Source organism: Balaenoptera physalus, assembly GCF_965194825.1.
Source record: "Balaenoptera physalus genome assembly, chromosome: 13".
NCBI lineage: Eukaryota > Metazoa > Chordata > Mammalia > Artiodactyla > Balaenopteridae > Balaenoptera > Balaenoptera physalus.
The window spans coordinates 16,769,742-16,795,986 of record NC_138892.1 but is presented as its reverse complement, the minus strand read 5'-3'; the positions used below and the strand labels follow the sequence as shown (position 1 = coordinate 16,795,986).

Here is a 26,245-nt window from a genome sequence, read left to right as displayed (position 1 = left end):
TCCTGAGGTTCTTCTGGCTTTAAAACTCTACGATGGAGGATTTTTCACTTGCAGCCAAGGTGGAGTAACAGGAACTTAGATTCACCCTCCTTTAGAGACAACTGAAATCACTTAAAAAACATACATGAAACAATGCTTTTGAAGACAATGGGCATCAAGCAATGAAGACTAGATGGAAAACAAGGTGAGCCAATGATTTTCCTAGCTTCTGTCTTGAAAGAGCTCCCAGGCCATGGGGGAGGGAGGGAGAGCCCAGGTAACACCCCATGAATTTCCTAAATTGAAGACACAGAGCTGAGAATCCAGGAAGACTGAGGGAGCTAGGACAGGACGGAGTCCTGTAGGGGAGATAGTTGCACAGAAAGAAAACTCCAGAGAGCCACAGAGGACTCTCCTTAAGTATTCAGCAGAAACCTGATCGGTGTGGGCATGTGAGAAGACTATCTGAGGCCAGGAAAAGAGTCATCCAAAAGGATGAGAGGGAACAGCATACAGCATTCACACAGGCAGGGAAGAGTGTCTACTCCCAAGAGTCAAACTGGAAAACTTCATACATCACAGGGCATTGGATGGCGTGCTTGGAAGGGTCTTGTCTCAGGACTGGTGGATAGAACAGGGAGCCCTAGACTAAATATTGCCCTGGTCCCATTTCATAGGCTTAAAAGGAAGACCTAAAAAGATCAGACTATTTCCAATTAACTTAACTATGTCCCAGAAGAAAGGTCAAGAATATTTACAGGAGTACAAAAATAGCCGGCAACCAAGAAGGTAAAGTTCACAATATTTGGTATCCAGTCAAAGATTAGCAGGCTTGCAGAGGCAGGAAAATTTGACACATAATGAGAATAATCAACAAACTGACACAAACCTAGAACTGACACTGATATTAGAAATAGCAAATGGGAACATTAAAAGTTATTATAACTACATTCCTATATATATATATATATATATAATAACTGTTTTCCACAGTTAAGTAGAGGCATGGAAGGTATAAAAAAGACCAAAGGGTACAAACTTTCAGTTATAAGGTGAATAAGTTCTGCCATTTTAAGGACTGGGGGGAAGTTAGGACAGAAAAAATATTTGAAGAAATAATACTCAAAAAAGTTCTGAATTTCTTGAAAACTATAAATCCAAGATTTATAGTTCAATTCAATTCAATTTGTAATTCAAGAAGTTCAATTAATCCCAAATACAATAAATATGAAAAAAATACATCAAGGTACATCTTAATCAAATTTCTCAAAACAAGTAAAAAAGATAAAACATTTAAAGTAGCCAGAGGAGCAACAACAAGGGGTTAATTTCCAAAATATAAAAACAGCTCATGCAGCTCAATATCAATAAAAACAAACAACCCAATCCAAAAATGGGCAGAAGACCTAAACTGACATTTCTCCAAAGAAGACATACAGACAGCCAACAGGCCCATGAAAAGACGCTCAACATTGCTAATTATTAGAAAAATGCAAATGAAAACCACAATGAAGTACCACCTCACGCAGGCCAGAATGGCTATCCTCAAAAACTCTACAAGTAACAAATGCTGGAGAGGGTGTGGAGAAAAGGAAACCCTCCTCTACTGTTGGTGGGAATGTAAATTGGTGCAGCCACTGTGGAAAATAGTACGGAGGTTCCTTAAAAAACTAAAAATAGAGCTACCATATGATCTAGCAATACCACTCCTGGGCATATATGCCAAAAAGATGAAAATACTAACTCTAAGAGATAGAGGCACCCCAATGTTCACAGCAGCACTATTTACAATAGCCAAGACATGGAAGCAACCTAAATGCCCATCAACAGATGATTGATTTAAGAAGATGTGATATATATAGATATATATAGGTATACACACACATACACACACACACACACACGTACACAATCAAATATTACTGAGCCAGAAAAAAGAATGAAATATTGCCATTTGCATGAATGTACCTAGCGAGCAAATATCATATGAAGTAAAGTAAGTCAGAGAAAGACAAATATCATATGATATCACTTATATGTGGGATCTAAAAAATGATACAAATGAATCTATATACAAAACAGAAACAGACTCACAGACATAGAAAACAAACATGGTTACCAAAGGGGGAAGCAGGGGAGGGCTAAATTAGGAGTATGGGATTAACAGATGCAAACTACTACATATAAAATAGATAAAAAACAAGGATTTACTGTATAGCACAGGGAACAATATTCAATGCCTTGTGATAACCTATAATGGAAAATAATCTGTATATGTACCTGAATCATTTTACTGTACACCTGAAACTAACACAATATTATAAACCAAATATACTTCAATACAAATAAAAAATAGGTAAAAATAAAGTAGCCAGAGGAAAAGACATGTTATATACAGAAGAACAAAGAAAAGGATAACAGCAGGTTTATGTTCAGAAACAATGAAATCAGAAGACAGTAGAGTAACATACTTTAAGTTTTGAAAGGAAAAAAAAAGTATCCTAGAATTCTTTTCCCACCATAAATATCTTTTAAAAACAAAGATGAATGCAATAGAATATTATTTGGTGATAAAAAGGAATAAAGTACAGATATAAGCTACAGCATGGATGAACCTTGAAAACATGCTAAGTGAAAAAAGTGTGTTACAAAAGATTGTATATTGTCTGATTCATTTATATGAAATATCCAGAATAAGCAAATCTACAGAGGCAAAAAGTAGAGTATTTGTTGCCTAGGGCTGGGAAGGTCAAGGAGAGGGAGGAATTCAGAGTGACTGCTAATGGCTACAGGCTCTTTTCTGGGGGTGAGGAAAATATGAAATTAGATTATGGTTTTGGCTACACAACTCTGTGAATATACTAAACACCACTGAATTATACACTCTGTATGAGTGAAGTGTATGGTATGTGAATAACATCTCAATAAAGTTTTTTTTTAACATCTTTATTGGAGTATAATTGCTTTACAATGCTATGTTAGTTTCTGCTTTATAACAAAGTGAATCAGCTATACATATACATATATCCCCATATCTCCTCCCTCTTGCGTCTCCCTCCCACCCTCCCTATCCCACCCCTCTAGGTGGTCACAAAGCACCGAGCTGATCTCCCTTTGCTATGCAGCTGCTTCCCACTAGCTATCTATTTTATATTTGGTAGTGTATATATGTCCATGCCACTCTCTCACTCCGTCCCAGCTTACCTTTCCCCCTCCCTGTGTCCTGAAGTCCATTCTCTACGTCTGCGTCTTTATTCCTGTCCTGCCCCTAGGTTCTTCAGAACCATTTTTTGTTTTTAGATTCCATATATATGTGTTAGCATACGGTATTCGTTTTTCTCTTTCTGATTTACTTCACTCTGTATGACACACTCTAGGTCCATCCACCTCACTACAAATAACGCAATTTCGTTTCTTTTTATGGCTGAGTAATATTCCATTGTATATATGTGCCACATCTTCTTTATCCATTCATCTGTCAGTGGACACTTAGGTTGCTTCCATGTCCTGGCTATTGTAAATAGAGGTGCAGTGAACATGTGGTAGATGACTCTTTTTGAATTATGGTTTTCTCAGGGTATATGCCCAGTAGTGGGATTGCTGGGTTGTATGGTAGTTCTATTTTTAGTTTTTTAAGGAATCTCCATACTGTTCTCCATGGTGGCTGTATCAATTTACATTCCCACCAACAGTGTATGAGGGTTCCCTTTTCTCCGCACCCTCTCCAGCATTTATTGTTTCTAGATTTTTTGATGATGGCCATTCTGACTGGTGTGAAGTGATACCTCATTATAGTTTTGATTTGCATTTCTCTAATGATTAGTGATGTTGAGCATTCTTTCATGTGTTTGTTGGCAATCTGTATATCTTCTTTGGGGAAATGTCTATTTAGGTCTTCTGCCCATAATAAAGGTGTTGTTAAAAGGCAAAAGAAAAACTTTTGAGGATATATAAAAGATGAAAGAATTAATCACCAACAGAGTTAAACTCTAAGAAGTATTGATATTAAAGGAAGTCCTTTTTCAGATGGAAGAAAAATGATACCAGATGGAAATATGGATGTACACAAAGGAATGAAAAGCACTGGAAATGGTAACTACATGGTAATATATTGTGAGGGCTTTCCCATGGCAATAGACTACAATTGAATATTCACCAGCTGCATGGCTTTCCATCCTAAGGATCCACCATCATTACTTAAACCTGATGAGATGGGAGGGGCTGTGATTCAACACACAGGTGAGGAGTTGACCTTATATGGGGGAAAGACACTTTTCCACTGCACAGGAAGAAAGAATATGTGCAGATAGTGGTAGATTGCAAAGAAAATTTTTTTCTTCCTTTTTTTTTTGGATCATAAGGTAAGAGGAAGCACAAGATGACAAAAACAGAAAGTGGTCAGATCTTCCTTGCTGGAATCCAGTTCAAAATAAAAATGGTGACAGTTTGCAAGGATTTTTGTGGGGAAACATAACCTGGAGATTTAGAATCATTAATAAACTAAAAAGAAACGTATCCTGCTCAAGACTATAGATAGAATTGGATTTGATGTAAGCAGTTATTTAGAACAGTTCCAGTAGGTGAAATATCTAATTGCATGCAGGTGTTGGCATATCTTTAAGTGGAGAAACCCGGCAGGCACCACCTTAATCAACTGATCAAGGTCCGCATCCCCAGCTGTAAGACGTATCGACGTAATGTACCATCTGAAGTGATGCAGTGAGAAAGACACATTACTTCTGTGGTATTCTCACCAAAATGTATCACTTTAGTCTAAGTACGAGAAAACATCAGACAAACACAAACTGAGAGACAGTCTGAAAAATTACTGATCCACAGTCTTCAAAGGGGTCAAGTCATAAAGGATAAGGGAAAACTGAGAATCTGACATAGACTAGAGGAGCAAGGAGACGTGATAACTAAATGCAATATGGGATCCTGGATGCAATCCTAAAAGAGAATTCTGCAAAAATTGGTCAAATTTGAGTTAGATCTATATTTTAGTTACTAGTTTGTTTCAGTGTTAATTTCTTGGTTTTGATCATTGTGCTATGGACTTCAGGTGTTAACCTTAGGGGAAGTTGAATGAAGGGTAGGCAGGAACTCAACTACTTTTTTAACTTTTGTGTAAATAAAAAATAATTTTTACATAGACAGTTTCTTAAAGCTGTATTATTTATCAGGTAATCAGATGGCCAGCAACCTCAACCATCTGGAATAGAACTGGAGTCATAAAATGAAATGAAAGAGCTTTCAAACACAAGATAATGAGTCATCACTAAGCCATTATACCTACAGGCCATGTTGTTGTGGGACCTAAACTTGACCTTGGCTGTAACATGCTAAAGATGGCCTAAGGTAGGTTCTCAATAACAGGTGGTCATCCTCCTTTATACAGGCAGCCCTCATGGAAGAGGCGCTAAGGTCACAGCACATCAGGAAGTAAAAACCTAGGTTTTTTTCATGTCTTCTCCCTCATTCATTCTTTCAACAAGCATTTATTGAGCACTTACTAACAACTACACTCCACTCAGCCACCTTTTGTGAGTTAGCAGGAAGTTTTCATTCTTGTTCTTCTTCTAAAGCAAGACTCAATACACTTTCTCTGTAAAGGGCCACAGAGTAAATATTTTAGTTCTTGCAAGCTGAATGGTCTCTGTCTTAACTACCCAACTCTGCCTTCGTAGCACAAAATCAGCCATAGAAAGGACATAAATGAGTGGGAATAGCTGTGTTCCAATAAAGCTTAATTTATGGAAAAAAAAAAAACCAGTGGTGGACCAAAGTTAGCCCGCGGATTGTAGTTTGCCGTCCTCTGTCCTAAAAATTCAGGAAATACATGAATATTCCCACCAGCCTAATATGGAGAAGATAATCTCATCCAAAACTCCGAAATGAATTTCACCAAAATGAAACAAAACTCCAAAATAATTTAGTTTTCAAACTAGGTCATGGATAATGGACACGAGCTTCAAGATTTCACATTTTCAGTTGAACATTTGCCTGTAGAAGTTTCTTTTTACATATAAAAATATTTAAGATGACTTAAGCTGTCAAGCAAAGGCATGCATGCAACCAGAGTTTAGCCTCTGGAGGCCTCCCTGACCCTTGACCCTTTTAGGGGTTGCAATTGGGCATCTGTGACTGGTCTTTATTCTTAGATATTATGCTTTAAATGCAGTTCAGTAAAGCCACAATTACAGATTCCAAATGCGCATTCTCGTCATTGCTTTTGAAAGGGGGTGTTTTAGAGAGTGTGGAACGGCTCTCTCGGAATGAACAGAGAAGGCAACAAATAGCAACCTGGTGTCTAGTTTCCTTTGCTCCTGGGAGGAGAGGCATTTCTGAAATCTGTCTGGATGACACAACTTGGCCTGAGTTACCTGCCCAGAAGGAGCCTGAAATGGTCTCGCCTCAGGAAACAATGGGGCCACTATCCTGCTGCCCGAGTCATGATGCTCAAGGTGGAAGCTCGACTCTGCTGCCACTCCTGCCAGGTAGCAACCACTTCTCTGAACCTCAGCTTCCCTCAAGCAAGCAATTTATAGTGATATTAAATTTTCACTTTCCATTGGATGCCACACTTTTAATAGGAGAAGCAACTTTCACTACAGTGTGGAAAAGTAACACAATTTTCTTAAGTACCTACTCCCAAGGGGTATTCTAAATGTTAAGGCCCCATCCCCTTTGCAGATTTACAACTAAAACCTGTATGCGAAGGAATGGGAAGCTTTATTCCAGGCTAAAAATACAACCTTAAATAAACATCCACTTTATAGTATTCAAAAACAAAGAACCCCTACCCACACATTGAATATTAGGCTTAGATCTGGACACATACACAAAGACGGCTTTAGATGAGCATTTCCCAACGTAAGCTGTTTTGCAAGATTTAGCAATTCCGTGGAAAATCAGTTAGGGATGTATTTGACTGCATTTCACAAAAAGGCAACTATCGATAGCTGGAATAAATAGGGTTTTGTTTTTATTTCATATGACAAGAATTGAGACGTGACAGACAACCCAGGACAATGTGACTCAGTTTAGTGATGTCACTAGAGATCCAGGATCCTTCTGTCTTTCCACTTAGACAATCTGTTGGCTTCTCACCTCTAGGTGACGATTCAGCTGCTGTAGCTCTAGACATCACATCCATATTCCAAGCAGGAAGAAGAGCAGGGCTAAGGAAAATATCCTGAAACGGCTTCCTCCTTTTATCAGTGAAGGAAAAACTATATTGGAGGCCTCCCAACACCCCTAAAACTTCCATACAGACTTCCCTGTGCATTCCGTTGCACATTTATGAGCCCTATGACTATCTCTAGCATAAAGAAACTGGGAAAGTAAGAATGTTGGCTTTCTAACCTCTATAATAGAGGGTGGCAAGGAAGAAGGGGGTGGATGGGTGTCAGAATAGTCAACCCAATTTGTCTACCATAACACATTATAAGTATTTTTATATTTCTATTTTTTGTGTTTTCCCATTTGTCAATAATAAAAGTATTTATTTTATTATTAAAAAAGAGTAATTTTAAAATGTTATTGTTGTGATAACTGAATTGTCATTGAAGTCATTGTTTCTAACCCAATAAGAATGTTGGTGTTTAAGTAAATGTCATTAGTTTATAATTGCTCTTCCAACATATATGCTCTACAGTAGGAGGTGGCAAACCAGGGCCACAGGACAAATCAGCCCACCACCTGTTATAAATAAAGTTTTATTGGAACGTAGACACATTCATACGTTTACTATTGTCTGCAGCTGCTTTTGTGCTACTACAGCAGAGCTGCGTAGCTGTGGCAGAGACCATGTGACCTCTACACCTAAAATATTTACTGTCTGGCCCTCTACAGAAAAATTTGCCAACCCCTGACTGATAGGATATGCCCTAGAAGAAGCTAGTTCATCCTGCAGAATCTCAGCCTCCTCCTGAGGGTCTTCAAGACTGATTGAAGTATCTTTAATGAAAACAATATCCCCATATGGATCTGGTGATGCCAGCTTTGCCAGCTACAGAGACTGATCTGGCCCCTGTGTCTTCTGCACTGGGCCACAGGTTTGCCTTTGTTTTAGATGAACTCGTTCTAGCTTCCCACTAAAAATAAGATGTTATGTATAAATCAACTACTTGGAGAAGAGGATTATTTAGCAAAATACTGGTTTTTTTATATTTGATTTTTCAGAATACCAAGCAATGAACCCATTGGCTCAGGGACCACCATCATAGCTGAACAAATAATAAATTGTCTTGCTTTTATAGACTTTGCAAACAAAAACTTTTTAAGAAAAAAATAAATCTCATCTAAACCAGGGCGCATAGGACATGAGCTACAGAGAGCTCACTGGAAGCTGATTCTATATCCCTCCATCTCCTTTAAGAGCAGGACCCATCTGCCCCTCTTGCTGGGCTGTAATTCATCCCAACAGCCTCTGGGGTTTAATTAATGGCCATCCTTTCCGAATGGAACAGTTAATCTCTCCAGTATTAACTGTGGCTGATCTCAAGTTCTGGCTTTGGATAAAAGTCCAATAAACTTGGATATGAATCTCCAGAACACTGAGCTGTCTTTGCCAGTCGCCCTAGGTAAAAACCCAGGAGAGACCCAGATGCCCTGTGGCCTTCTCCAGTGCCTTCTTCCTGCCCTAGTTTCTGAGCTGCTGACCACATGGCACGCTTTGCAATGGGTCAGCAGTTGTGGCCGGCTTGGCCTGCGGTGCTGCTAATTATATAAGCTATACTTACCTAGAAAGTATGGGTGGTTTCTTATGAATCTGGCTACTATGATTACAAATTTTAATTCCTAAAAGTAACCCAAAATGTAGGCTCCTCTTTTTTTTTTTTTACCCTAGCCCCTGCATTCCCCCCAAAGCGATGCAAATGCCTGCAGAGCAACAACAAAAAGACATTTGTACGGAAGAAGGAAGCAAATCCTTTTTTTTTTTTTATGCTCACCTACTTTGTGCTTTACATACTGTAGTTCATGTCCTGTTGTCTGCCTGGCAGCCCTGTGAGGTCGGGCCTTACATGGCTGATGAGGAAACTGAGAGGTCAAGTGACTCGTCGAATGTTCCAGAGATAAGAGACTAGCCAGGCTCGAGAGCAGGCCTGTCCTACTCCAAAAGCCACCTTGGGATCATTAGATGACAAACCCAAGGATCTAGAGCCAATCTATAAATCATCAGTCTCTTGGGCCCTGGGCCTTTTAGCCAACCTGGTCTGCCCATGCCCGGGGCCCAGAAAGGCAGTTATCCTGAATTCACAAAAATGAGCCAAAAGTCCAAGAGTGCAAAGCTCTGAGGGCCTGAAGCTGGAGCAGGTCAGGAATACCTTCAGAGAGTTCAGGACCCATGTCTCACCACCTCCAAAGCCCTGCTCTGTACCTCAATCCTTCCCAATCAGCACTGATACATCCAGTTCTTTTGTTCTCAACAACTTCACAATCACTTACAAGGCTATTAATTATGCTGATCAAGTAGCAACTCAGCTGACCTGGAACAGACACTGTCAGTGCTACACCCGGATTCTCTCAGATCTGTTGAATACTGGTTTTGTACGTTTATCCCCAGTTTCTGTGTGCTTTACTTCTAACTGCTTTATCTACGACTTTCTTCAGGGAAATAGTCTTGAACCACTGAGCCAGTTTCCCTATGTACAGACAGCTAGAAGTTCCCAATGGTTTAAATCCTCTCAAGGCAGCCTCTAGCCAGTGGCTGACTGGTTGGGAGTAGGAAAGCCCAGCTCCCTTGCCTCCAGGTGGGACAAACTCTCAAGATGTCATTCATACTCCAGAGGTCCCTGTAGGATCAGGCTGAGACTAGAACTCTGCCTGAAATTGTCCCCTTGACCAACTGCTTTCTCTTCTCTGATGGACTTTCCTTCCTCCTTTTCCAGCTTCTCCTGCGAGCACACTCAATAAATTACTTGTGCACAAATTGTCATGCTTCTGGGTCTGCTTCTGGGGAACCCGTCCTAAAACAACAGCAGATTAAAATTACTCCTTGCTATTTTGCATCTTCCAGCAGCATAGCTTTCCTGCCCTCATCAAGCTCATAACAGCAACGATCCTGCACCTCCTCTTCTGTTCCTGACTTGCTCCAGCTCCACCTCTTTTCTCTTCTGATTCTCTGTCTTTAGATCTAACTTTTCTTCATGATTATCAAAAGCTTAATGGTCACATACGAAACAATCAAAAAAGCCAGAATCCAAACTAGGTTCATCTGATTCCAAGTTCATGCTATTGCCCATGGGATGCCTACCCCTGAAGTTTTGTCTTTGTAGCTGATCTCTGGGATCCTGATTCTAGAATATCTTCCAAAGACTCTAATTTGGATTTCCCCCCATAGAACTTTCACAGTTCAGATTCCCTCAAGCCTTTCTCTCTGACCATTTAGAACCTAATGTCTGGCCCATCCAATGTCCCCAAATGAAAGACATGATATTTTGAGCTTTATTCACTCATGCCCACAGTCTAGAAAATATTTATTGAATGCATTCTCTATACTGGGCTATATTTGAAACATTATTGGATTAGGGAAGGAAGGGAAGGACATTAAAAGCTCTTACTCTCTCTTCTGGTTTTAATTTACTTTAATGCCTTTTCCCAAACTCCACCAAAAGTTAAAAACAATATAACACAATAACAATGGGCTTTGGAGAGGAAGAAAAAAAAAAAGAACCTGAGTTTTTAAATACTCCAAGCAAAATACTAGCTCTGTGAGATAGGGTAGGTTCATGTAAGGTGACTCAAAAGAGGTTCTCAACCTGGATACATCCAGGAGATATTTGGCAATGTCTGGAGACACTTGTCGCAAATGGGGGGTGGGGTTCTACTCCAGTGTATAAAGGCCAGAGAAGTAGCTAAGCATCCTGCGATGCACAGGACAGCCTTTCATAGAAAAAAAAAAATTGGCCCCAAAATATCAATAGTGCTGAGGTCGAGAAACCCTGCTTTATAATAATAGTTCTGAAATCACAATGTGGACATCGAAACAAATGAACAACTAGCTCCCACTAAGTTTGAGTGCCCCCTTTCTCTCCCTCCCTCCCTCCCCTGTAACGTGGAATAAGAACACATTCTCAGATCTGGAACTTTGCTGGGAAACATGAGTCCTGGCCTAACTCTACCCGCCCACTCCCCTCCCATCCCAAGAGAATTGCTTAAATTCACGAGGCAACTTTTCTCACTTCAAAGGAGATACTTTGTTCTCTTTGCAGTGACAGAGATTAAATAGGCGCTTATCATCCTAGCATATGTTGGGAGGCTAAGGCCTTTTCCTGTTTTCCGAAGATGGAAGCCACAAAGAGATCATATGGCAAGTGTCATGGCAACAAGACTTCATCCTGTGCTTTACTCTAAAAACCAGGCTGCAGGCATTTGCCTACATGACGAGCAGCAGCAGGTCTAAGCCCAGGTATGCCTCTGGGACTGATTCCACTTTACCCTTTCCTAAAGCTACAGTATTCTTAACAAATTTCACATCCTTTTGTATCATTAATTAGAATTTGCCCAGACTAGGAAGCTATGGCCATGGATTCAGTCATTCTTGATTGGAGTTTCAGCTGAGTCACTCACTCCTGTGTTCTCCACTATGGTAGCCACTAGCCACAAATGTCTATTTAAATTGAAGTTAATGAAAACATTTTAAAAATTAAAAATTTAGTCCCTTAATCACACTAGCTACATTTCAAGTGCTCAATAGCCCCTATGGCTGGTGACTACCATAATGGACAATGTAAATATAGAATATTCCCATCATCACAGAAAGTTGGGCAGCTCTGCACAAATGACATTAGGCAAATCATTTAATTTCTTTGCGCCCTTGTTTCTTCAGCGGCAGAATGGAGACCGTATTTCCTGACTTGTCCCTTTTCCAGAACTATTGGGAAGGTAAACCAATGGAGTGTGTGTGCTTTGTAAAATATAAAACAGTATGCAAGTATAAGGATTGTGACAAGAGCCCAAGTCATTTCCTTTAGCAAAGATGGTCAGACTTGCTTTATTGCCAAGAAACCATAATGCTTCTGTCCAGATCTTTTATTTCTGGGTTGATAAATTATTGCTCCGGGTGAATACCTTTAGGTTGAGGAAGTTTTGTGGGTATGTTCCCCCTCCTCCGTAACTAAAGTCTCTGCTGTGTACACAGTAAATCCACTGGTCTGTTCAAAGAGTTTTGTAGGTTGTGAATTTTCCCTTTGCCTACTGAGGAAGTTTTCACTATTGTTTTGCATTTGCCTTCTAAAAAGTCAGCCCAGAACCTCCATCCCTAATGGGGTATCTGACCAAATTCAATCCCTGGGCTTGAGGAAGTCTTTGAATTCTTCTTATTTAGGATGAACAAAGCCTTCCAAATCAAACAGAAGGAATCACTCCCGTTAAGCCCCGAGTAGTCTTTGGTGTTCTCTCCGCTGTCAGCTAGAACACACCCTACTGAGAGAGCAAATCTCTGTTTTCACTTAGGCTTGTCCTGATCTGTCATAAGTCATAGCTTGATGAAAGCGCTGTAAGACAATAAGAAGTATGCATGTCAAGTAATTGGCTAAATGATGTCTGAGGGGCCTCAAAGCATGCCAGCAGGGCAGCTCAGGCAATCTAGAAGGTGCCATTGGAGCCTGGAAGGTTGAGCCATTCCCATGCCTCTCAGAGGCCCTTGTGTCTTTCTAATCATAATAAACCTTGGCATCTGCATGCTTTTCAGGGTGGAGATGCTTTATCAACATCCACTGTTGAGCCATACCATTCATTACTGCTTATGTAAGGAAACGCTATAGACCGGAAAATGGAGTCCTGGAACCAGGCAGGGCAAGAGGAAAACTTTAAGTGTTGCCTCGTTGCTCCTTCTATGTATCAAGACTATTACAGTGAACAAAACAGACAAAAATCCTGCCCTCGTGGAGCCTATGTTTTAGTGTGGATGGGGAAGGGAGGAGGGAGAAAGGTAATAAAAAATGAACCAAGAAATATATGCAATAAGAAAAATATAATGGGACAAGGAAGTTAAGAGTAAAATGAAGAGTTGAAATTTCACAAATAATGGCCAGGAAAGGCCTCACAAAGTGACATTTCAGTAGGAACCTGAGGGAAATGAGAATGCAAGCCCTGGGGATTTCAGTAGGTAGAGCTCATCAGGCAAAGGAAGCTGGCAAGTGCAAAGGCCCTGGGGCAGAGGCACGCCTGGCCACTTTGTGGAAAAGTAGCAGATTAGAGTAGCTGAGGCAGAACGAATGGGGGTGGGGAAGAAGGAACAGCTGGGAAGGAGGTCATAGAGGTGACATGGGGCCAGATCATATAGGGCCTCCTTCAGTATTCTACTCTGTAAGACAGGGGGACTCTTTGGAGAGTTTTGAGCAGAGGAATAAAATGATCTGACTTAAGTTATTAAAGGATCTTTCTGGATACTCTGTTGAGAGTAGACCAGGTGAGGGGAAAGCAATACAAGGATGAAAGCAGTTTATGATCAACAAACCTCACAGGGTTTTCTCTGACCCCTATTTGCCATCAGCAGTTCACCACCCTTTTCCCTAGGACCTGTAGTCATTCATACCAAATCAGTGCCGTCCGCCCAAGAGCCAGCTCATAGATTGCAATGAATTGTACCATTGGATTCATTCTGTCCATCGATTCCCCTCAGCTTCATAAAATCAGAGCTCATCGTTGTTGGAAGGAACCCAGACAATTGCTTGGCTCAACTGTTATCCTTTTGAAAATTTTGAAATGGGTCATACATACAGAACCATTTAAAATGATAGCAATAAAGTAAGTATTCATGTACTACTATCCAGCTACTAAAGAGAACATCACTAGTCCCTTACATACCCACTGGGCCCCTTCTCAGTCACACGGCTCTCCCTTCAGCCCCATCTAGAAGTAACCACTATCCTACCTTCTGTGCTAATCATTCCTCCACGGAGGGTTTTTTGGTGGGTCTCTCACCCACGCATGAAGATCCAAACAATATATTTAGCTTCGGAAAATGGGCAGCAGCACAAACCTGCATGTGTCCCCTCTAAATAGAGACCCACAGGAGGAGACGGGCTGAACCGAGTCTCTAGGGCATAGTCTGGCCCAGCCTCCCTGAGGTTGTACAACAGCCCCTTCAGCAGAAGCCACCGGGCAAGGTCACATATGAGTCCTCAAGACATAGAGCTCACTTAGAACATGGCAGCCTATCTGGCAAGACAAGTGTGGGACGAGAACTAGATATGGGGAAGGAGTATAGTCAGAGAGAGTGGGGCTGCTCTGAATGACGTGGTCCGCAGCCAGCGCACAAGACCAGGTTAAAACAGAACATTTCTGTGGGTGAAGAGAGTGTCCTCAGCTTATGCAAGCAGCCAGGCTTGGAGCAGAGAGCAAGGAGTGGCTGAGCGTGTGGTCAAGCCAGGTCTAGTCCAGAGCCCAGCCCACGCTCTCCCGGGTGTTCTGTCCTCGGGTTAGCTGGGGACTTGGTGTTGACAGCACTCTGTGGGTCTGTCTCTGCTCAGATCTGGGGGGTTGCCCGTCATGTGTGGACACAGCTGCCATCCTGGGATAGACCTTCACCATCCTTCCAGGAATTCCCCTCACCTCTCTCCTCTTTGGTCTCTGCTATGTGCTGTATCCACATCTTTCTCATTCTTGATTTATTCTTTCGTTTTGTTGAAGTATATCCTCTAGGGGATTTTTGAGACCGTTTTGTGACAAATATCTGAAAATATTGCTATTCTACCCTCAATTATAATGAAGGATTTGACTAGGTATATAATTGTTAGTTGGATGTTATTTACCTATAGAATTTTGGGAGGTACTACTATTGAAAAGCTGAAGCTATTCTGATACCTAAACCTTTATAATGTAATCTGTTTTTTTCTCTCCAGAAACTCATAGACTCTTTTCATATCTCCACTAATCAGAAATCTCATGATAAGCTTTTATCATGAAATTGGATTTTTTCCGACTTTTCCAATTGGCTGGATTTTTTTTTCCCATCCCCTTTGCACTAGATGACAACACTTTTGATCAGTCAATACAAATCCTTCAATGCTGGGCAATTTTCTTAAATTATTTCATAGACTGTTTCCACCCTTCCTCTGGGCTTTTTTCAGATCTCTTTTTCTGGAATTTTTTTGGACCAGTCCTCTAATATTGTTATAATTTCTTTCCTATTTTTATTTCTTTGTCTTTTTACTCAAGTTTTGGTGATATTTTTTCAAATGTATCTTCCAATCCTACCGAGATTTTTATTTCTGCCCTCATGTTTTTAATTACCGAAAACTCATTTTCTTCTCTTTCTTTATTTTAGAGCATCTTTTTCTCATTTCATTCATGGGCTATCTTGGCTCTCTTAAGAAAATTAATGAAAGATATTTTGGCATTTCATTTCCTTCGTGTCTGTATTTCCTCTCCGCTGCATTCTCTGCTTATTTATTGTGGTTTCTTTATTTCATGTTAGAGCCTTTTCTAATGTCTGATAATCCTTGTTGCTTGTTATGAATAAAAGTGAGGAACCAAAAAAACCTGATTAGAAGCTCTCAGCCAAGGAATGGAGCCTGTCAGCATTGACTTTATCAGACCATGTGTTAGGAAACCCCCTTTGTTTGTATCTTTCAGTCTTTCTTCTTGGCTGGAGGTTGGAGTGCCCAGAGAAGTCTCTACCCAGCTCTGGCCTGGAAGGGAAAGATCCTGGCAGCATCCTGTGGTCAAAGTGGGGAAGAAGGTTAGAGATCTCAGCACACAGCATGCACTGTGCAGTCACTTAAGTCCCTTGTCTTTGACACGGTGTCTATGCTTCACACCTGGTGTCCCATGCTCCAGTGACCTCCAGTTTCCCCCCCCTCCGCCCCTCCGCCCAGTAAAATAAGCCTTCAGACTTACCAGTTGTTTAACCATTTAAGGCAAGTAATCCTAGGTGGAGTAAAAAACAAATTCCCAAATCTCAATGGCTTAACAAAATAAATTTACTTCTTATTCCTGCCTAACCCAATGTCAATGGTCCTCCTTGATAGAGTAGGGACCCAGTTTCCTTTCTTCTTGTGGCTTTACCAGGTCTCAGAGATTGCCCTATTTAGCTTCTGTATTCAGAAAAAAGAGAGAGGATTATGCGTGTAAGGTTGTTATGGGTCAAGCCTGGAAGGGGTGCATATCACGGTACCCACTTTGCATTATGGAGTCAGTCACGTGGCCACACCAAACTGCAAGGGAGACTGGAAAATGTATCGAGCCGTGTGCCCAGAAGGAAAAGGAAATGGGCTTCGGTGAATGCATCGCATCACTACTCTAAAGACCCTGGCGTGTTGCTTAACCTCCATGAGTCTCAATTTTTTAAGCTATAAAACGGTTACATTGGAAAAATACTGCCTGCCTCACAGTGTAATTGTGAAGATTACAGTTGCGAAATGCTTGGTCTGGTGCCAGGTGCACAATCAATTCCCAGGGAATGATTGTTGTTATCTCTGTTGTTGTATGTTTTTCTTATCTTTCATTGTTCATTTTATCAAAAATGGAGATCTATGAATGGTCAAATCTTTCATCTTTTGGAGAAAACTTGCATACTGAACATCACATGCATTTCATTTATGTGTCAAATATTTTCTGAACATCTATTGTGTACCAAGCATTTTTTCAGAGGGCCAGAGATACTGAGATAAATAAGATCCCTGCCCTTGTGGTTACCACAGTCTGGGAATCAAAAAAGCTAAACTTTGACACTCTTTTGGAAACCTTGGGCCATTTTTCAAAGGAAAATTGGGAGATATCCCAGAGGATAACATAATCTGAAATAATTTTCCATTTTAGTGGTCAAAACTTAGATTAGTCAAGGTTATCAATCATCCCCATGTTGCTAAACCCAGTGATAAATTCTCCATCTTTATCTTACTTGACTTGCATCTGAGCATGACCTCATCTTTGGAACGGTGTCTTCACGTGGTTTCCAGGGGAACACACACCCCTGGTTTTGCTTTCACTTTGTTGGCTGCTCCTTCCTAGTCTCTTGTATTGGACCGTCTTCATTCCCCAAGGTTCAGGCATTGTACCTCTTCTCTTCTCTTCTTCACCTCTCCCTTCGTGATCTCATACAAGTTTATAACTTTCAAGACCACCTAGAAATTAAAGACTCCCTAAATTATGTATTCTGCTCAGGCCTCTCCTGAACTCCAGACTCATATATCCAATTGCCTACTCAACTTCTGGACTTGGGTGCCTATTAGCTGAACTCTGGTCTTCCCCCCATTCCCAAGCCTCCTCTTCCCACAGCTCTCCCCATCGCATTAACTGGCAACATCCTTCTGTTGTTCAGGCCACAAACCTAGGCGTCATCCTTTGAGCCCTCTCTTTCACACCTCATTTAACCCGTCAGTAAACCCTGATCACTCCACTTTCAAAGGACATCCGTAACCCCAATACATTTTACTGTACCTACGACCACTGCCCCAATCCAAACCACCATCCCCTCTCACCTGGATTTCATTAGCCTCCTAAATTGTTTTCCTGCTTTTTACCATAGCATTTATCACCATGTGTCACAATGATTGCCTGTCTCTGCCACTAGAATGTAAGCTGTAAGGATTTTTTGTCTGTTGTGTTCACTGCTGTGTCCCCAGTAGCTAGAACATTGCCTGGCACTTAGTAGGTATTCAATATTTTTTGAGTAAACGAGGAAGGGAATGGGGTAGCAGTTTCAATATCCCTGCTGCAATTTAGAATAGCCCCTTCCATCCTGAAAGAGATCAAGAAGCAGGCTTAATCTGCTGTGAGCCCTTCGGCAGCCTTCATATCTTTTAGAGTATGATTGTATTTGCTGGAGCAGGAGCTGGGCTGGCCCCAGGCAAGAAGATGAGCTTTCAGGAGAAGAGCACAGGTTGAGTTCTCTGGACCCAGGAGAAATGGTACAGCCTAGTGGTTTTAGAAAAGCACAAGTCAGCGTAAGGCGTCCTCCTCCTCCATGACTCCCCACAGGGAAAGTTAGCCGCCATCTCCTCTAGGAATCCCCGGCACTTCATTCATTGAGCTTAGAAGATTCTGTGGTTCTTGAAGTAGGCAATGCTGTTATTACTCCGCTTTCTGTCCCCAGCACCTAGCTAGAGTGACTAAATCATCCTGGTTTTCCCGGGACTGTCCTGGTTTTAAAACTGAGAGGTTTGAATCCAGGGAACTCTCTCAGCCCTGTATAAACCAAGAGGGTTGGTCACCCTATACTTAGCGCAGCGCCTGTCACCAGGTAGGCCGTAATAAGTAAATGTTGGATGGAGCTGATGTATTGCAATTATGTGTTCATGCCATTCCCCCTCCAGTACCTGGCACATGCCACGATATTTCCTAAAATGTGTTTCAGAGAACCACAGTTCCATATGATATCAACGAAGGTCATTGCTACAGTAAGTGCTGTTGGGTGCCCCCCCCCCCATCTCCTTTCCTGGGATGGTGCGTCCATCCCCTAGATGATCTGACAGCTGGCTACTAACAACTCACAGCTGTACAGTACCCTTTGCCAAAACAAAACAAAACAAAAACAAACAAGAAAAAATTGCCCTTAGCCTACTAGAAGTTTCTTGCCTAGGGATTTCAGAGAGATTTTGCCCTCCTTCCCAAAGGGTCGCTTGCAGGTGACAATTATCTGATAGTGGCATAAAAATCTCATCCCACTTTCTTCAAAATGAGATCACTAAAACATGGGTAATTATTAGTGAAGTCCATTTCACCTGCCTTCACTAATCAAGGTCGTTTTAATTGTTGTCACATGTCCTCCAAGGGGCACGTCGCCTAAACAGTAAGATGTTTACCAAGAACTTAGAGTCAGCTGCATCTAGTTGGAGGTGAGCTGGTTAAGACCGGTTAGGACCACTGACCCTCCAACTGGGCATGCGTGAGTGTCCGCCCAGTAACCTTTTGAATGTGCCGAGGCCTGTAGCTGTTACACCTGTGCAGAATGATGATTATTGCACCTTCTTCCAATCACCTTTCCCCACGCTCCCCACTCCTCAGACCACCCTGCTTCTTTATTCGTTATCCCATAAATACCCCAAGCCTCTTGCCTTCGGGGAGGTGGAATTGAGATTCATTCTCCTGTCTCCTTGCTCGGTTGCCTTGCGAATAGGGCTTCTCTTTGCTGCAAACCTCGGCGTCTCAGCTTTTCTGCTTGCTGTGTGTTGGGCAAAATGTACCTGGTTGGGTATCATAACTCTGTAACATCTTTTGTGCTGTAGAGCTCCCCATGGGATTCAGCAAAGGCTAGATTTCAGCTGAACCTGTATCTTTGCTAAGCTTCTTCTCTCTTTTCCTTACAGATTCTCCTAAGAGAGCTCCCTCAGTAAACCACTTGCAAAAGAATCTCCACCTTAGACTCTGTTTCTAACAAGCCTAACATAAGGCAGTACACTTAGGATTATCCTAGGAAGCTACCTCTAAGGGTTCTGGAGTTGGGTCACCCACCTCATTGCAGGTGGCAATGAGGACCCCCGCCTCTCCTGGTCAGTGGAGATTGGTGGTCCTCGGCATGCTGTATCCCAGTAAATGGTAAGATTTCCCCTGATCTTGCATAGAATACAGTGTAAGGAGATGCACTAACTTGTGTAAAATACCTCTACAAGGGAAAGATACAAGGGAAACAGTAATTGTAGAGGTAGTGGAATGGGGTAGTTGCTGCTGAGTGCCCTGAATACACTGAAGAAAGAACATCATAGGTTCGGATTAATGGCTCATCAATTCAAAGCGAAGTGTGAAATTCAAACTTGACAGTATTTATCCTGTTAAACCAGAAGCCCAACTGAGCCAAAAACCAGTCTCAAACCTATTTGCAAGAGCAGTAGAACTTCAGAGAAGTTTGAATTCTAAGCCTTAGAAAGTCTTCTAATGCCAAAGTTCCGCCCTGATAGAGAAGCGGGATGCTGAGGCTGGCATGAGGTTGTCCGGGTAGATGCACTGGAGAATCTGGAGCTACCAGCTGTCCTTGAACCTCCGTGCCCGCAGCAGTGAGCCATGCCCCCTTGTTAGAAGACAGACCCTCTTGTCTCCACCCAGCCTCACTTGAAGATGGCACAAAAGCCTCAAAGGAGGCAATGCTTGCCCTCCTCAGCATCTAGCTCTATTTCCCCCCTGGCCACCAGCCATCGTTAGGGGCAAGTCTCAGCTTGAACCAGCTGAGGCAGTGCTGGGCCTGCAAAGGCAGAGGAGGGACTTCACACCAACTCAACAACAGACGTGGGTAAAATGTACCAGTAGGAACTGGGAGAGATGCCAGCAATGGGTCAGGAGGGTATTGGGTCAAGGAGAGCAACATAGAAAGTTGGTTAAGGGAGAGTTTGTCAGGAGCGGGGTACTCTCTACAACACATCCCCAGTGACTGTTGGAATACACTGATGGTTGTTAAAATAACTGACCTGGGGGCTAGTCTGATGTCCTGTGGAGGAGTATCTTGGAAACTTGGAAGAAGCAACTGTCAGTAGTAAATGAAACTGAAACCAGATCCACTGTCTAGATTGTGGAGGAAGAGATCAAAAAGCCCACGAAATTAGGCATACTAGAGTAGGTCTTCGGGATAAGACCAGGGAATGTATCACCTGTCCATGCTCCTCCTCGGGAGGGCCCACAGAACATTCCGTTTACCAAGGTGATAGGGCTGTGTTGGTCAGGAGAACAGCAGCATTGTTCAGACGCTCAGTCATGGCTGTCCTCTGTAGGCTGAGCAAATGTAGGAGTTTCCTAGCAGCAAAGGGATGGCAGAGGTCAGGAGGCAGAACAAACTTCAGAAACCATGTAAACAGAGCTACAGAAATGACCAGAAAGACCTGAAGTTCAAGGATATATGGAGATAGCTAACAATATGGCGTTTCTAAGGGCAAGATAGACAGCCAACAAGAAATTAAACTCATTTCTTTACTCTGAGACACCGCAAATCTTACATTAGGTTCAGGTGTGTTGTGACCATCAGGTATCAAACGTATTTGACCAGGGAATCCTTTTTTTTTTTTTTTTTTTTTAAGAACCCATCATGGGATGGGTATTTTACATAATAGCAATGCTACATAGTTCATTGTTTAAAATATTTACAGAGTGAATGCATATTGAATGTATAAATGGTTCCTTAGTATGACTTCATATAGTTACTGAACATATCTAGAGGTCCAAAGCATTATTTCCATACCTACATCCTAGAAGAAAGAAATGAGGAAAGTATTGATCTAGTGATGAAAGAAATTTGCTGATGAACCAGCTCAAACCACAAATTCAAAACTACTCAAGAGCAGTCAGCATTTGACATGTCAGCAACTCCTTTACCCTCCCGCACCCCAATAAAGCTTACGGAGGCGAGACATCAAGAAAAATGACTTTGGGGAAATTGATGGAACAATGTATGTAGAAGGGACAAATGTCAATAATGAAATTGGTCCAATTTAAACAGTAAAAGCCAAAACCACAAGGTGAAAAACTTATTTACACTTAGTTACAGTCAGTGAAAATAAGTCCCTGTGATTTATATGGCATTCCAGAAGATAAAGAGCCATAAACAAATGCTTTAAATGCATCATGTTATCATCAGAGTTATGTGCCTTCGTGATTCGAAGCTGGGCACCATATCGTTCAACAGCACCCAGTAAGCTTTGTCTCTTCCATCTGACTGCCTGCGTGATTCCACCGCTGCATCAACAGAAATGATCCAACTGTCATAATAAGAAATTTCCCTTCAATCAGTAGGCAAATTATAAAGGGAATAAATCCAACATTAGCATTACTTCCAAATGAAAGACATCCATTTGTCAATAGCATATATTTTCTGCCTCAGGTCTGTGTTCTTCAGACTCTGGGGACAATCTCTACTCTGTTCCTTTGGAAGATGTCTCACTGTGCTCCGAACCTTGCTTGTAGGATCTCTTGGCTCACACGTGAAAGTGCCAGTCTCTTCCTCTCCAGTCCCACTGTTACCCAGGTGCAGACTTCATCTCATGCCTAAACAACTGCAATAGACTACTCCCTAGTCACTCAAACTAACTCACTTCACATTTAACACTCTCCTTTACGCCTCTCCTGCCATTTCTTGTTCAAAACCCACCAGCAATATAGTGTGCCTACTATATAAAGCCCAGACTCCTTGGCCATCGCTGAAGATCCACGTGAGAGGATCCAGGATGTAGTGAGAATTTTATGAACTTTGGAGTCAGACAGACCTCAGGTCTAATCTCAGGATGCCGTTTGCTAGCTGAGTCTTCTTGGGAAAGTGACTTCACCTCCTTGGAGCCTCATCTGAAAATGGGAATAAACCTTGATGCAGTAGGTCTTTGTGTGCATCCGATGAGAATGTTTGTAGGGCCCCTGGGACCATGTCCAGCATATAGTAGGCACTCTCTAAAAGACAGCTATTTCACCATATATAATATGCCTCCCTCTTACCTTTTCCTACCTTGTCTACTACCACACCCTGACATGAACCCAACTTTCCAGTCAGATCAGTTCTACCCACAGAACACAGAATATTTGGAGTTGAAAAGGACCTCAGATATCTTCTAGTCTAGAGATGGTCCAAGGGTTTCTTTCCCCATCTCAACTTCACCAATTGGTAGTAGCCACAACCTGGGATTCTGAATTCAGATTCATCCCAGCATGTTGGGGTTTTTTAGCCATAATTGATTAGTTTGTGTCATGGGAGGAGAGAGTGGTAGTAAATAAAACAAATACATCTCACATCTGATCAAGACATTCACCCACACACACCCAGATTATCACCACCGCATCACCGTTTTAGAATAGAAGTTTGGGAAACTTGCCCTGAAGCCACATTTGCACAAAAACTACCTTGATTTTACTTAGATTACAAGGATTTTTGACATAATGTGGAGGGATGATGCTAATGGTGAAGGCGGTTTTATCCCCTACCACCACCCTCATGAGTTAGAATATTATGCAGCAGTAAGAAGCAATGGATTCAGTGTACATATATCAGTATGATTTATCTCTAAAACATAGTGTTTCATTTTTAAAAAGAAACCAAGTGAGACACATAATACAATGTCTTTTACATAAATCAAAGGTGTGTGCACAAAAACAACAATGGGATTTTACGACACACCCATTAGAATGGCTAAATTCCAAAACACAAAAAAACTACAATATCAAATGCTGGTGAAGATACAGAACAGAAACTCTCATTCATTACTGGTGGGAACTGACAATGGTACAGCCACTTTGGAAGACAGTTTGGCAGTTTCTTACAAAGCCAAACATAGTCTTACCACATGATCCCACAATCATACTCCTAGGTATTTACCCAACAGATTTGAAAACTTACGTCTGTCCAAAGACCTGCACGCAAATGTTTATAGAAGCTTTAATCATAATCACCAAAAACTGGAGATTTTTTGAGATGTCCTTCAATTGGTGAATGGATAAACAAACTGTAATACAACCATACAATGGAATACTATTGAACAATAAAAAGGAATGCGCTATCAAGTCACACAAAGACATGTTTGAATCTGAAATGCATATTGCTAAGTGAAAGAAGCCAATGAGAAATGGCTACATACTGCATGATTCCATTAATATGACATTCTGGGAAAGGTATAACTATAGAGATAGTAACAGATAAGTGACTACCAAGAGGTTCGGGGTGGAGTGGAGTTAAATACGTGAAGAACAGGGGTTTTTTTTCAAGGTGGTGAATCTACTCTATATAGTACTTAATGGTAGAAGCATGGCACTATGCATTTGTCAAAACCTATAGCACTTATAGCACAAGGAGTAAACCTAATGTGTACAAAATTTTAAAAATCATTTAGAAGGTTAGGGGATGCAGGATAAAATGCAGAATGTGACAAAAGATTTTAAATGTATTACAAATGCATGAAATAACCTCATTGAAGGGGGTGGGGAAATAAGATCTAACCAAAGCAATTTTGGAAAGGCATGGAGTCTGAAAGACTAAAGGCAAAAGGAAGTGTATAAGAGCGCTGTACTCTTGTTGATAAAGTCATTTCCACAGGGGTGCAGGTTAACAATTCTGAAACCACTATACAATATACTGGAGTTGAACAACTAATGGATGGCAGGTGATGGGAGCCAAATTTCTCACTATTGAAGGGGGAGACCACAGATAAGCAAGGGAGCAGCCTAGAATGATCTATGTAGTGATGAATTGGGGTTGGAGACATCAGTATGAACTCATGTTTAGCTTAATATAGATACAGATTTTTACATTTAGAAATATTTATATTCAGTTTTTTTTCTTGCTCTGTCAGCTGAGGGATCACAGAAGCAATGACACCCATATAACAATGAGCATACCAGGGCCTAGATCTTGATTCCTAATACTATTCCGCAGGAAGATAATCCTTAGAGAAATGGCTGATTCTAGGACTGGATCATGAAATATATAAGATGACCTGGAGCACCTTAGATTTCCAGAAAGTAAGGAAGTGCTCAAGATGAAACAATACCCACAATGACGAGGGCTCGTCAAAAGGACAAAGGAGCCAACTGAAAAGAGTTTCAAAATAAATATCTTTGAGTCTATGAACTACTGAATAAATAAATGGGGGAGAATAGACAATCTCCCATGCAGAAGAATTCCAAATAATTTCTATAGATATTCTGCCCTCAAGGAGCACAACTCCCTGCGCCCTAAGTGGGGGCCACACATAGTGACTTCTTCCCCAAGAGGATAGTATAGAAAAGGGGGGAAAGGTGGAGAAACCTGGCAGACACTACCTCAGAGGTGATCAAGGTTAACGTCAAAAGTGAGAAGGCTTGGCTTGATAGTAGCCACCCTTCATATGATGTGATGAGACTGGCATTTTACCTCCTCCAAAACGTCACCTTGTTCTAATCTTGAGAAAAACATCCAACAAATAACAGTTGTGAGACACGTCCTACAAAATATCTGACCAGTACTCCTCAGAACTGTCAAGGTCATCAAAACGAAGTGTGAGAAACTTGTCACAGCCGAGAAAAACCTAACAACTACATTTCATGTGGCATCCTGGATGGGATTCTAGAACAGAAAAAGGACATTCAATAAAAACTAAAGAAACCTTAATAAAGTATGGGCTTTAGTTAAGAATAATGAGTCAATATTGGCTCAAACTATGGCAAACGTACCATGCTAATGTAAAATGTTAATAATAGTGAAACAGGGACTGGAATGGGATACATGGGAAATCTCTTTACTATCTTTGCCATTTTTTGGTAAATCGAACTATTCTAAAATTCTGTAAATCTAGAACTATTCTGAAATTTTAAAAATTTGAAGCAAATTCCAAAAATGCATTCATATAAACAAAAATAATACATTATGTAGTAACACATACAAATAAAAGATACATAATAAGCCCAATGGTTGTTTACAGGGGAAGAGAATGAGTGTAAAGGATGTGTATAGAAAGGAAGGAAGCGAAGGAGGGAGGGAGGGAAAGACTTGCATGAACCAATGAAGATCAATTTCTACGAACCGATAATTGAGATAAATCCAAGCTTCTGACCAGAGATATATAAAGGAAAAAAAATGATACACCCCATTCCAGTGCCATACTACCAATGCTTCTGCCAGAGCATGGGACCAACATTTGTACTATATCTACCTGTGTTTCCTTCTTTTGAAAGAATCGCCTTTGGGGCAATGGCTTCTTCTGGTCACTTTCTACATTGAAGCCTAAGCGCATTGCTCATATCAAGTAGGAAACTGGGTATGTTCTCTGTACCCCTGCATATCAAGAACACTGCATAATGAGGTGCTCTGACAGAGCAATTTATAAGTATATGCAGGGATATTGAAGTATTATCTTTGTTGTTCTTAAATTCCTTTATTTTATTTTTCTTATAGTTTTAGTGGTCTGTGAGATATCTGGAGAAAATATTGATGAAAGAAAATGGATTCACACTTAGGAGTCAGGGTAGAAGTTCAAATTCAGGGTAGAAGTAAGACTTAAGCAAATGACTTAATTCGTTTGGTTTCAGCTCCCTTATCTGTAAAAACTGTGATAATCATACTCCGTGTAATGTATGTATATCCTAGAACAGGGCCTCGTCTACAGCAGTGCTCAATTTTCCTTGACTGTTCCACTGTTACTTTTAGATATTGAGATAAGTGATGCTATCTTATAGGAAAATAATGGACTGAAATTTCCACCTGCTTAGCTAAGGTCATTGGTGTGGTCTATGGTATTTGATTATCTTAGGTAAAGATAATCTTCCAATGGGGGTGACTTAGGGGGCTCATGCTTTGTGAATCAGGAGATGAAAGGACTAATCCATGCACTGTCGTTCACTGTCTTTGTAACCTAGGGACACTCACCTCCATTCTCTT

The 26,245-nt window shown here is 41.2% G+C and overlaps 1 long non-coding RNA gene across 1 annotated transcript in view; it reads right to left on the bottom strand.

Annotated features, from left to right (window-relative positions):
* The window catches only part of LOC309640616, a 441,572-nt gene that overhangs the window by 110,180 nt on the left and 305,147 nt on the right, over positions 1 to 26,245 (bottom strand). The gene's annotated exons all lie outside the window — the stretch shown is intronic.